Source organism: Zonotrichia leucophrys, chromosome 27, assembly GCF_028769735.1.
Source record: "Zonotrichia leucophrys gambelii isolate GWCS_2022_RI chromosome 27, RI_Zleu_2.0, whole genome shotgun sequence".
NCBI lineage: Eukaryota > Metazoa > Chordata > Aves > Passeriformes > Passerellidae > Zonotrichia > Zonotrichia leucophrys.
This window is the reverse complement of record NC_088196.1, coordinates 6222078-6235735: the sequence shown is the minus strand read 5'-3', so window position 1 is coordinate 6235735 and position 13658 is coordinate 6222078. Positions and strand designations below refer to the sequence as shown.

Sequence of the window (13658 nt, the reverse complement as noted above, 5' to 3'; positions counted from 1 at the left end):
CTGGAGTGCTCTGGTGTTTGTAAATATTAGAAATATTTCTGCCGTGAGTAATAGCCGGGTCGTAGTGGGCAGAGTGAATGCGGTGTTCTGTGTAAAAATGGCATCTGTCATGTCTCGCAGCCGGGTAGTTCTTGGCCAAGCAGCTTTTTGTATTTGTTTGTAGCTTTACTCGAACTCAAATAAACGTTTTCCCCCACTCACAAAGGCTCCCAGTCGCGTCTTTACCCCCTCCGACCCCTCCGAAATCCGAACGCGCCAGGTGCCCCGCGGCTCCTCAGCCTCAGAACCGCCAAAATCCGCCAAAATCCGCCCAAAATCCGCCCAAAATCCGCCAAAATCCGCTCAAAATCTGCCCCAAATCCCAAATGCCGGCACCGCGCGGGGCTCCAACTCAACCATCGCCCCCAAAACCGCACAGAACGCCCCCAAAACGCCTCGGCCAAAAAGGGAATTTCGCTCCCCCGACGCTCCTTTCCCTCCCGGGCCTTGCGGGGATGCTCGGCCAGCGAAAATCACCCGAAATTCCAATTTCAAGGCGCAGAGGGGCCAAAGGCCGCGCGGAGCAGCGCAGGGCCGGGGTTTGTTAGTCCGGGATTATCAATCAGATTATCCCGGGTAAAGCCGAGCTCTGCGGCCGCTCCGGGCCGGTTTTACCGCTCAGTCCCGGTTTTACCGCTCAGTCCCGGTTTTACCGCCCACAGTCCGGTTTACCCTCTCAGTCCCGGTTTTTCACCGTTCACGCTAGTCCCGGTTTTACCGCTCAGTCCCGGGTTTACCGCTCAGTCCCGGTTTCACCGCTCAGTCCCGGGTTTAGCTCAATTCCGGTTTACGCCAGTCCCGGGTTTCAGCATCCCGGTTTCCCCTCAATCCCGGTTTACCGCTCAGTCCCGGTTTTACTGTCATCCGGTTTTTACCCCCCAGTCCCGGTTTCACCGCTCATTCCCGGTTTTCACGGCCCAATCCCGGTTTTACCGCTCAGTCCCGGGTTTAGCGATCAATTCCGGGTTTCACCGCTCAGTCCCGGGTTTACAGCCCAATCCCGGGTTTACCGCTCAGACCCGGTTTTACCACCCAGTCCCGGTTTTACCGCCCAGTCCCGGTTTTACCGCTCAGTCCCGGTTTTACCGCTCAGTCCCGGGTTTACGCTCATCCCGGGTTTTACCCCATCCCGGTTAGTTCTCCCGGTTTACCGCTCAGTCCCGGTTTTTACCGCCTCAGGTACTCCCGGTTTTACCGCGCAATCCGTACGCTCAGTCGGTTGCCAATCCCGGTTTCACCGCTCAGTCCCGGGTTTACAGCCCAATCCCGGGTTTTACCCCCCAGTCCCGGGTTTTACCGCCCAGTCCCGGTTTCACCGCCCAGCCCCGGGTTTAACGCGGATCCCGCTCTGCCGAACCCCGCTCCCGGCCCAAACCCAACCCTGGGCCGGCCCAGCCGAGCCCGGAGCAGCGGCGAGCTCAGCGCGACGCCTCGGGCGCCTCCGCAGCCGCGGAAAGTTGAGCTCGGAACTTACCAAACTCAATCTCTGCCACACTTTGGGGACTCCTTAAGTGATTTTGAGAGGGATGTGAAGTGCACTGTCAGGTCCCAAACCATTTGCTCTCCTTTCCTTTGGTAATTTTTTTTTTTTCTCTCCCTAATTTTTTTTTTCCTTTCCCCCCCCCCCTTTTTTTTTTTTTTTTTTTTTTTACCCATAGCAAACTCTCCCAAAAGTGGCGGTGACATTTTTAGATGTCAAACGGACAGGGGGGGTTTTATCTCGAAGTTAGATCGTAAAAATCGCCCGGAGCCCGGCTCAGATACCCCCTCACTGGCTCTCAAAAGTCACGTGAGGTCCATAAAGTTAGTTTTATGGTTTTGGGGAGTTGACAATGTACAATATATTTCACATTCTCCAGAATGTTAAGTGACACTTTAACTGCTCGCCGTGCCTCGTGTCGGGGGCGGCGGAGGGTGAGCGCTTTTCCAGATGAGAGATAAACGCTGCGAGCGCGGGGCGAGCGGACTGCAGCGCTCCGAGTAAGTCCTCGAATATTCTCTGCTTTGAAAAACAAACCCAAAAAAAAGAAAAAACCAAAAAAACCCAAAAATGTATGGTTTGGAGCGTTGGCGGGGGTTGGTTCAACTTGTGGGAGTTTTAATGCTGATTTTTGAGGAGGGGTTTGCGTCCCTCGGGGTGGAAAATGGGGGGAAATCGGTGAAAAAAAAAGAGAAAAATCGGTGAAAAATGGGTGAAAAATCGGTGAAAAATTGCTGGAAATCCCTTCTGCCAGCGCTGGCGGGGACGCGAGGCCAAGTTTGGGGCTGGCGCTGGCGCTGCCAGGGGACAGAGGCGGCCCGGGCACATTTGCATTTCAATGCCGCTCTCACCTTCCCTCTTCACCTGCTCGCCCACAAAAATCCGCTTTTCCCTCCTCTTCCTCCCCTTTGCTGCTTGGGCCGTTTGGGGTTTATTTCATTTATTTGGGGTTTTTTTGTGCTTTGCTGATTTTTTGTGATTTTTTTTAATTTTTTTTTTTTTGCCTCAGGCCTATTTTTTTTTTGCTTCTCACCTTCCCTCCCGGCCCTCTTCACCTGCTCGCCCACAAAAATCCGCTTTTTCCTCCCCACCTCCCCTTGCTGCTTGGCCCGTTTGGGGTTTATTTCATTTATTTGGGGTTTTTTTTTTTGCTTTGCTGATTTTTTGTGATTTTTTTTTAATTTTTTTTTTTGCCTCAGGCCTATTTTTTTTTTTGCCCTTTTTTTTTTTGCTTCTCACCTTCCCTCCCGGCCCTCTTCACCTGCTCGCCCACAAAAATCCGCTTTTTCCTCCCCACCTCCCCTTGCTATTTGGCCCGTTTGGGGTTTATTTCATTTATTTTGTGCTTTGCTGATTTTTTGTGATTTTTTAAATTTTTTTTTTTTTTGCCTCAGGCCTATTTTTTTTTTTTTTTTTTTTTTTTTTGCTTTTTTCCTTTCCCTCTCGGGTTTCCTCCCCCCGCCCAAGCGCAGACATTGACCAGGATCGGGTGTCCTCGCATTTCCGCGCTCCGTCCCTGCCATCTGGAGACCCTGAATGACCACTCTTGTGTCTGCGGCTCCGAGCGCTACAGAAAAATAATAAATAATCCCTGGGAGCTGCTGCTCCCGCATCTGGAGCCCCCAGAGCCTCCTTTCCCTGACAAAAAAACCAAAATTCGGGAAAATTTTGGGTCAGGGGCAGAGCCGGGCAGGTGGCCCAGCAGAAATTGGGCAGGTAGAGCAAAAAAAAAAGGGAAAAAAAGCAAAATTTCCAGCTTGGAGACGCTGCTGTGGGGTTTTTTTGGGTTTTTTGGGGTTTTTTTTGGGAAGTTCAGTTGTGGCATCCTCACACCTGAGGCGGCTCCTCCCTCCGTAAAAAATCGAATTAAATTTAAAATATGAACTCGGAGGCGAAGTTGGCTGAGGATTTTCTGGGATTCGCAGCAAACTTTGCTTTTATTCCCTTTTTTCTTGGTTTTGTTTTTCCTTTTCTTTCTCCCTTTTCTCACCCTGGCCACATTTGGTGGACACATGTCCGTCTCTTTTGGTACTTTTTGTGGTTTTTTCCCCATTTTCGCTCACTTTGGAGATGGTTTTCCCTGCCTCGGGCTGTTTTCCCTCTCCTGCTCCAGGTGGCTCCCAAAATCTCGGGCCCCACAGCTCTGGAAATTCGGGGATTTGGGGTTTTTCTCAAGGGAAAATAAAGATATTGGTGGGATTGGGGCGGAGTTGCTCTTTGAAGGGGGTTTTGGCCTCAGATTTGGTGATTTAGCCCCAATTTTGGGGAGGTTTGGTGCTGTTGGGGTGGGATCAGTGGCGGCCTTCTCCTGCTTCAGCCTCCTGTTCCTTCTGGGGTTAAAAATTGAATTTTCCTGATCCTAAATCTGATCCTGATCCCAAATCCCATCCTGATCCCAAATCTTGGCTTTGGTGGGTGTTTGGGATGTGCCTGGACCCCAAAAATCCTCGTGTTCCCAAAATTCCATGGGCCGTCCATCCATCCATCCATCCATCCATCCATCCATCCATCCATCCATCATCCATCCATCCATCCATCCATCCATCCCCACTCCCAAAATTGCATTTTTTGGGTATTTCTGGACAAACTTCCCTCCCAAACCAGCTCACCCCTACAGGAGCCACAATTTGGGGTTTTTAACCCTTAAACCAGCAGCAAATTTGGGGTTTTGAGGGGGGAAAAAGCAGAATTTTGGATTTGTCCATGGGGTTTTTGGCTATGGGGTTTTTCTGTGGGGATTTTAGCCATGGGATTTTTCAATGGGGTTTTTAGATATGGGATTTTCCAGTGGGATTTTTAAGCCATGGGATTTTTCAGTGGAGTTTTCCAATGGGGTTTTTAGCCATGGGATTTTTCAGTGGAGTTTTGGTTATGGGATTTTCCAATGGGGTTTCCCAATAGGGTTTTTAGTAATGGGATTTTTTCAGTGGAATTTTGGCCATGGGATTGCCCAGTGGAGTTTTGGTTATGGGATTTTTCAGTGGAATTTTGGTTATGGGATTTTTCAGTGGGGTTTTTAGTATGGGTTTTCAGTGGGATTTTTTCAGTGGAATTTTAACCATGGGATTTTTCAGTGGAATTTTGGCAATGGGATTTCCCAGTGGAGTTTTGGTTATGGGATTTTCCAATGGGGATTTTCCAATAGGGTTTTTAGTAATGGGATTTTTCAGTGGAGTTTTGGTTATGGGATTTTTCCAGGGAGTTTTGGTTCATGGATTTTGGATTTTCAGTGAATTTTGGTTATGGGATTTTTCAGTGGAGTTTTCCATGGTTTTTAGATGGGATTTTTCAGTGTTAAGGTTTTGGCTATGGATTTTCAGTGGATTTTTGGTTTGGATTTTTCAGTGGATTTTGGGTTATGGGATTTTCAGTGGGTTTCCCATGGAGTTTTGGCATGGGATTTTTCAGTGGAATTTTGGCCATGGGATTTTTCAGTGGAGTTTTGGTTATGGGATTTTTCAGTGGAGTTTTGGTTATGGGATTTTTCAGTGGAATTTTGGTTATGGGATTTTTCAGTGGGGTTTTTCAATGGAATTTTTAGCTATAGGATTTTTCAGTCGGGTTTCCCAATAGGGTTTTTACCTATTGGATTTTCAGTGGGATTTTTAGCCATGGGATTTTTCAGTGGAGTTTTGGTTATGGGATTTTTCAGTGGGGTTTTCCAATAGGGTTTTAAGGGTGGTTCAGGATTTTTAGTGGAGTTTTTATGGGATTTTCATGGTTTTATGGGATTTTCAGTGATTTTATGGATTTTCATGGGTTTTTCAGAATTTAGCATGATTTTCATGAATGGTTTTACCATGGTTTCAGTGGTTTTACATGGGATTTCAGTGATTGGTTGGATTTCCAAGGTTTCCATGGGTTTTTGAATGGGATTTTCAGTGGATTTGTGTTTTCATGGAGTTTTGTATGGGATTTTTCATGATTTTGTATGGATTTTCAGTGGATTTTCAATGTTTGCATAGGATTTCATGGGTTCCAATGGTTTACCATGGATTTTAGTGGAATTTTGGCCATGGGTTCCCAATGGGTTTTGATGGGATTTTTCGTGAATTTTGGCTGGATTTCATGGAGTTTTGGCCATGGATTTTCAGTGGAATTTTGGATTTTCAGGGAGTTTTTAGATAGGTTTTTAGGGATTTCAGTGATTTTGTTGGATTTTAGTGGATTTTTCATGGAATTTTTTATGGATTTGGTTAGGATTTATGGGTTTTTGATGGATTTTTCAGTGGATTTGGATGGATTCATGGGTTTCCAATAGGTTTGCGATTTATGGATTTGCGGATTTTAGTGTTTTTAGTGATTTGTGGATTTTAGCTGGATTTTCAGTTGCATGTTTTTGTTTCAGTTTTCATGGATTTCGTAGTTTCGGGTTTGGATTTAGCCATGGTTTTCAGGGGTTGTTGGTTTTCATGTTTATGGGATTTTCTGGTTCCATGGTTTTAGTATGGATTTGCATGGATTTCTGATTGGTAGTTTTCTGTTTGTTGTTTTCATATTTCCATGGGTTTTTAGCCATGGTTTTTCAGTGTTTAGTATGGGTTTTTCAGTGGAATTTTGGTATGGTTTTTCAGTGGAATTTTAGCCTGGGATTTTCAGTGGAATTTTGTTATGGTTTTCATGGGGTTTTCCATGGGTTTTTAGTAATGGGATTTTTCAGTGGAATTTGGCATGGGATTTTCCCAGTGAGTTTTGGCCATGGATTTTCATGGATTTGGTTATGGTTTCCCAGGAGTTTTTCATGGGATTTTTCAGTGGGTTTTGTTATGGATTTTTCATGGAGTTTTGCATGGGATTTCCAGTGGAGTTTTTGGTATGGATTTTTCAGTGGATTTTGTATGGAATTTTCATGGGTTTTTCATGGATTTTTGTTGGGATTTTTCAATCGGGTTTTCCCATAGGGTTTTTTACTATTGGATTTCAGTGGGATTTTTAGCCATGGGTTTTTTTTGTGATTTGTTGTGGTTTTCAGTTTATGTTTTGTATGGGATTGGTTTTGGAATTTTCCATGGGATTTTTCCAGTGGGATTTTTGAGTATGGGATTTTTTCAGTGGAATTTTGGTTATGGGATTTTTTCAGTGGATTTTGGTTATGGGATTTTTCAGTGGGTTTTTCATGATTTAGCATAGGATTTCAGGTTCCATAGGTTTACCATGGGTTTCAGTGGATTTAGCCAGGTTTTAGGATTTTGTTATGGATTTTCCAATGGGTTTCCCAATAGGGTTTAGTAGGGATTTTTTTGGGAATTTGCCATGGATTTTTCAGTGGATTTGGTTATGGATTCCGGGTTGGTATGGATTTCAGTGAGTTTGGTTATGGATTTTTCAGTGAGTTTTTCATGGATTTTTCTATGATTTTTCATCGGTTCCCAATAGGTTTTTACCATGGATTTCAGTGGATTTAGCCATGGGATTTTCAGTGATTTTGGTTATGGTTTTCCAATGGTTCCAATAGGTTTTTAGTAATGGATTTCAGTGATTTTGCCATGGATTTCAGTGGAGTTGGTTATGGATTTCAGTGGGTTTTGGTTTAGGAATTTTTCAGTGGAGTTTTTCATGGAATTTTAGCTATAGGATTTCATGGTTTCCATAGGTTTATATTGGTTTCAGTGGATTTTGCATGGGATTTCAGTGAGTTTTGATGGATTTTCAGGTTCAAGGTTTGTGGATTCATGGATTTTATGGATTTTGTGGTTTCATGGGTTTTAGCATGGATTTTAGTGGATTCTGGTTTAGGATTTGCAATTTCAGTGGTTTTATGGAGTTTTTGCCTGGTTTTCAGTGGTTTTATGATTCCCATGGTTTTTATATGATTTTCCATGGATTTCATGGATTTCATGGGTTCTGGTTTAGCCAGGATTTAGTGGTTTTGGTGAATTTTGCTGGTTTTCAGTGTTTGTTGGATTTCTGGGTTCATGGATTTAGCATGGATTTTAGTGAGTTTGCCAGGGTTTCAGTGGATTTTGGATGGATTTTTCGGAATTTGGTCGTGGGATTTTTCGTGGATTTCATGGTTTCAGCCATGGGTTTTTCGGATTTTTCTATGGATTTCATGAGTTTCCATGGGTTTTAGCCATGGGATTTCAGTGGGCTTTAGTGGAATTTTAGCTGTGGTTTCAGTGGAATTGCCATGATTTTCTGGAGTTTCCATAGGTTTGCCATGGATTTCAGTGGATTTGGCATGGATTTTAGTGGATTTGCCATGGATTTTAGTGGATTTTGTATGGATTTTCAGTGGAATTTGCCATGGATTTTCAGTGGGTTTCAGGGGTTCAGCATGGACAGTTTTGGTGATCACGGTTTAGCTGTGGATTTCATGGTTTTGCCATGGGATTTTCCAGCTGGATTTTCCATGGGATTTTTCCACTGGGATTTTTCAGTGGGGTTTCTGCCATGGAGGATTTTTCTGAATGGAATTTTAGCCATGGAATTTTTTAATGGAGTTTTGGTTATGGGATTTTTCAGTGGAGTTTTGGCCATGGGATTTTCCAGTGGGTTTCCCAGTGGGGTTTCCAGCCATGGGACGAGCTCCTTGCTGGGGTGACCACAGGTCCCAGCTGTGCTGTCCCCTTGCCTGGAGCATCCCAGCTGGAATTTCCACCCCAGGATCTCTGAGTTCCACCTGCAGCATTTCTGGGGCTGTTCGTGGAGGTTTTCCTCCTAATAAATTGCGTTTTTAGGGATTTATTTGGGGGTTTTAATGGCTTTTTTTGGTGTTTTCCTCGGCCCAACCTCCCTCTTCCTGCGAGGCATCACCGCCCCCCATTTTCCACCCTGCGCGGGGTCACGGGCTCGGCCCAGGCTTCCTTTTTTTAAAGGAAAAAATGAATCCCGACCACAAAAAAAAAAAAAAAAAACCAAAAAAACCCCAAAAAACCCCGCCCGTTTGGGTGCGAAAGGAAGCGTGAGCAGAGTAAACAGGAAAGCGCAGCTCTGACCGTGCAGGTAGGCGGGGATTTGCCTTTTCCTGGGCATTTTTCATCCTTTCTGCCGCTCCCAGGGCGCACGTCAGGCACGGGACCGTCGCTCCTTCCGCAGCTGCAGAGCACAGGACAAACATTCAATGTCGGGGCAGGGAAATTCTGGGGTGAAAATCGAATATTTGTGCCGAGGTTTGCTGCTCCAGGCGGGGAAACCTCGGGTTTCGGGGTTCTGTGAACACCCCGTGCTGAAATTTGGGGGGTTTTGCCCCAAAAATGCCAAGTGAGGACCCTCCCTGTGAGCTCACATGGCTCTGTCCCTAAAAAGTCCCATTTTAGCAAATTCACTTTTTCTGTCCCTAAAAAGTCCCATTTTAGCAAATTCACTTTTTCTGTCCCTAAAAATTCCCATTATAGCAAATTCCCCTTTTTCTGTCCCTAAAAATGTCCCATTATAGCAAATTCCCTTTTCTGTCCCTAAAAATGTCCCATTATAGCAAATTCCCCTTTTCTGTCCCTAAAAATGTCCCATTATAACAAATTCCCCTTTTTCTGTCCCTAAAAATTCCCATTATAACAAATTTCCCTTCGCCTAAAATTCCATTTAGCAATCCTTTTTCTGTCCCTAAAAATGTCCCATTATAACAAATTCTCCTTTTTCTGTCCCTAAAAATTCCCATTATAACAAATTCTCCTTTTTTCCATCCCCTTGTCCTGCGTGTTCACCCTGAAGCTTTGCTGTCATCACCAGGGATTTAAAGGGGGAAAAAACCCCCTAAATCATCATTTTCTGCCCCAAACCCAAGGTTCCCCAGGCCGCCAGAGCCCAAATGAGGATCTGGATTAATTAAAACCCTCATCAAGCCACTTTTATTGGGGGGGCTGGGCAGAAAGGGCCCCCCATGCCCCGGGTGCTGCCGAAAGGGGGGAAAAAAGGAGAAATTTCACCCATAAAATTCAATTCCGGGGTTTGTTCAGCAAGAAATTTGGGGTGAAGGGGTGAATTTGTGAGGTTTGGGGGTGCAAAAAGCAGCTCGAGGTTGTAATGCCGTGCTGAGGCCATCTTGAATGTCATTGATTTATTTTATTTTATTTTATTTTTAAAGGATTTGGGGTTTTTTTTTTGAGCTTTCGTGCTGTTTAGGCCTTTCCCCGCTCGCTGGGTGAGGTGTGATATAGAATTCCAATTAAAATTAGAATTAGAAATTAAAAATTTCGAATAAAATCAGAATTTCCTCCCACCCAAAAATTGCACAGAGGTTGGCACTAAAAAAAAATCCCAAAAAAACCCCACCAAAGCCGAGGTAACTCCGCCTCGTTTTATACACCCCAAAAAAAAAAACCCGATTAAAATCAGTTACAGCATTTAATTAAGAGAATGAAATGAAAACGAAGGGGCACGAATGAGGCGGGCGAGAAAGAGAGAGGAGAGAGAGAGAGGAGAGAGAGAGAGCGCTAAAAAAAAAAAAAAAAAACAGTAAAAAAAAAAAAAAAAAAAAAAAAAAAAAGCAGCAGCGCACCAGAGCTATTCTAAACGATTAAATCGCCATTTTAACAGTATAATGGGGTTTGCATTCTGCGCGGCGATCGCAGCTCATATCTCATCAATAATTCATCGCGGGATCACGCCGAGGTCAGCGCCGGGCCCGCAGCGCCCGAGCGGGGCCGGGGCAGCTCCGCGGGCCCGCAGCGCCTCCAGCGCGGCCTTTTTGGGGCTTTTTTCGCCTTTTTTTTGTTGTTGCCAGCGGAGCGAGGGGGAGGGAGGGCCCGAGCTCCGACCCAGGGACAGCGAGAGCAGCAGCGATCGCAAATTCCCCCTCTGCTCCTTTTTTCCCCCTCTCCTCCTTTTTTTCCCCCATTTTTTTCTCTTTTCCCCATCCCCTCCTCCCTATTTTTCACCCTTTTCTGCTTTTTCCTCCTCTCCTCCTCCTTTTTTTCCCCCCTCTCCTCCTTTTTTCCCCCTCTCCTCCTTTTTTCCCCCATTTTTTCCCCCCTCTCCTCCTTTTCCCATTTTTTCCCCTTTTTCTCCTTTTTTCCCCCTCTCCTCCTTTTTTCCCCCTCTCCTCCTTTTTTCCCCCTCTCCTCTTTTTTCCCCCTCTCCTCCTTTTTTCCCCCATTTTTCCCCCTCTCCTCCTTTTCCCCTCCCTCCTCCTTTTTTCCCCTTTTTCCTCCTTTTCCCCCCTCTCCTCCTTTTTTCCCCTTTTTTCCTTTCCCCTCCCTCCTCCCTATTTTTCCCCTTCTCCTCCTTTTTCCCCCCCTCCTCCTTTTTTCCCCCCTTTCCTCTTTTCCCCTCCCCTCTCCCCTTTTTCCCCCTTCCTCTCTTTTTCCCCCTTTATCCTTTTTTCCCCCCTCTCCTCCTTTTTTCCCCCTTCTCCCTTTTTCCCCCTCTCCTCCTTTTTCCCCCTCTCCTCCTTTTTCCCCCATTTTTTTCTCTTTTCCCCATCCCCTCCTCCCTATTTTTCACCCTTTTCTGCTTTTTCCTCCTCTCCTCCTTTCTTTTTTTCCCCCTTTTCTGCTTCCTCCTTTTTTCCTCCTCTTCTGTTTTTCTCCCCTTCTCCTTCTTTTCCCTCCCTTCCTGCTGCTTTTTTCCTCTTTTTTTCTGATTTTCCTCCCCTTTCCTCTTTCTTTTCCCTCCCCTCCTTCTTCTTTTTTCTGCTTTTATCTCCCCTTTCCTCCTTCTTTTCCCCCTCTTCTGTTTTTCTCCCCTTCCTCCTTCTCTTTTTCCCTCTTTTTCTGCTTTTTTTTCTCCCCGTTTCTGCTGCTTTCCCCCTTTTTCTCATTTCCCCTCTTTTTTCTTCCCCCTCCTCATTTCTTCCCTCCCTTGCTTTCCCTCCCCTTTTCTCCTTTTTCCCCCTTTTCTGTTTTTTCCTCCTTTTTCCTCCTTTTTCCCCCTTCTGCCTTCCCCCCTTTCCTTCTGCTTTTTATCCCCTTTTTCACTTTTTCTCTCCTTTCCTTCTTTCCCCCCCTTTCTTCTTTTTCCTCCATTTTTCCTTCCCATCCTTTCCTTCTTTTCCCCCCCTTTCCTTTCCCCCTCTTTTCATTTTTTTTCTCCTCCCCTTTCCTTTTTCCCCTTCCCTTTTTCCTTTCCCCTTCCTCCTTATTTCCCCCCCTTTATTTTTAATTCCTTTTATTTTCATTACTACAGCACCGAAGCTCAGGGAGCCCAATTCCTGAATTTCACTTGATTTACCCCCAATATTTTTTTTACCCCGATTATTTCATTTACCCCGATTATTTCATTTACCCCGATTATTTTATTTATCCCGATGATTTATCCCGATTTCCCCGGGCCAGCCCAGCCCCGCCGTGACCTCCCAAAGGAACCTTTCCCTCCCCCACAGACCAATTCCAGCCTGAGGAATCGCTCCGGCTCCGAGCAGCTCCTGCCTTCCCACCGGCCCCAACCCCTCCCCGTTCCCATTATTTTTTTATCTTTCCCCCCATTTTCAAATTTTATCCCCCTATTTTTCCCTTGATTTTCAGTTTTTCCCACCTTTCCCCCATTTTTCCTCATTTTCCCCCATTTCCCCTCCTTTTTTATCCTCTCTTTTCCCCCTTCCCCCCCTATTTTTTCCCTATTTTTCATTTTCCCCCTCATTTTTCCTCATTTTTCCCCCTTTTCTCCCCCCTTCCCCCCTTTTCTTTCCATTTTTCCCTTTCCCCCCAATTTTTCCATTTTTCTCCCACTTTCCCCCTATTTCTCGCCCTTCCCCCCTTTTATCCCCCTTTTCCCCCTTTTTTCCCCTTTCCCCCCTATTTTTACATTTTTCCCCCACTTTTCCCCCTTCTTTTCTCTCTTTTCCCCTATTTTTTCCCATTTTTCCCCTCTATTTTTCCCTCTCCCCATTTTACAACAACCCACCAACCCAAACCCCTCCTCACGAACACCTCCCAATTTACCAAAAAAAAACCAAAAAAAAACCCCAAAAAATGACTTTTATGGCTTCGAGCTCCTCCTCCCCGGGATCCCTTCCCAGCCCCGCGAAATTTCCTTTCCGAGCCGCTTTTTGCCCGTTTCCCCCCCAGTTTGGGGTGAAATAAATGACATTTGGAAGGAGGTTGATAACTTCACTGGCGAGGTGTCCAGCCCGCCGCGCTTTTCCCGTGTTCTGTTTCCCTAAATAGAAACTGTTTTGACAGCCAGCGTTGAAAGAAGGGCAGGTTGGGGTTTTTTTTGGGTTTTTTGGTTTTTTTTTTTTTTTTGGTGATTTATCTCTTTTTAACATGTGCAGGATATATACACACCCCGGGCCAGAAATATAAATATCTGTATCTCATATATATAAATATCTATAGCTCATATGTATAAATATCTGGCTCATCTATTTAAATATGTATTTCATTTATTTATATATATTTCATTTATTTATATATATATTTCAATTATTTATATATATAATTCATTTATTTACGTGTATATCTCATTTATTTATCCGCCCCCTGGGGTCCACACAAAGGCCGGTGTTGGGGGTTCGGGCTCGGACATTCGCTGGTGATTTTGGGATAAAAAAAGGGAATTTTTTTTAGGGTGGGATTGGGGTTTTTTGGGCCGGCTTGTAACGCCCCCGAGCAGCCAGCAGAGCTCGCTTCACACCAAGTTCACGGCCGGGCTGCGGCCGAAACCCCCCGGGACCCCCCCAAAACCTTCAGGATTCACCCCAAAACCTCTTCGCGCCCCAAAAATAATACCTGGGAAAAATACCCCAAAATTAAAGCAATATAAATGATAAAATGGCAAATATCAGGCGAATTGGCTGGATAATAAAATGAAAATATCAGTGAAATATTGTTGCTTATTGTACTAAAAGTAATATACCTAAGAAAAGTAAAAATACCAGGACGAGGTGAATTCACTGAATAATAAAATCAAAATATCAGGAAAATATTAGTATTTATGGTAATAGAAGTAATATAAACAATTAAAGTAAAACTATCAGAAAAATATTATTGTTCATGGCAATAGCAGCAACATAAATAAGAAAAGTCAAAATATCAGGGCGAGGAGAGTTCAGTGAGAAATAAAATTAAAAATTCCCCGAATAAAAAAAGCCATAATATCAGAAAGAGGCGAATTCACTGAATAAAAGTAAAAATCCCTTGAATAACAGAAGTCAAACCATCAGGGCCGTAGCGTTATTTGTCCTTTATTACTCGCCAATAAAAGTGAAATAACGCTAGGAAATGTTCAGGCGAATTTTTTGGGTTTTTGTCCCTTTCTG

At 44.6% G+C, this 13658-nt stretch overlaps 1 protein-coding gene across 2 annotated transcripts in view; it reads left to right on the top strand.

The window, feature by feature from the left end:
* Positions 1-13658, top strand: part of HOXB3 (homeobox B3) — an 84727-nt gene that overhangs the window by 18996 nt on the left and 52073 nt on the right. The gene's annotated exons all lie outside the window — the stretch shown is intronic.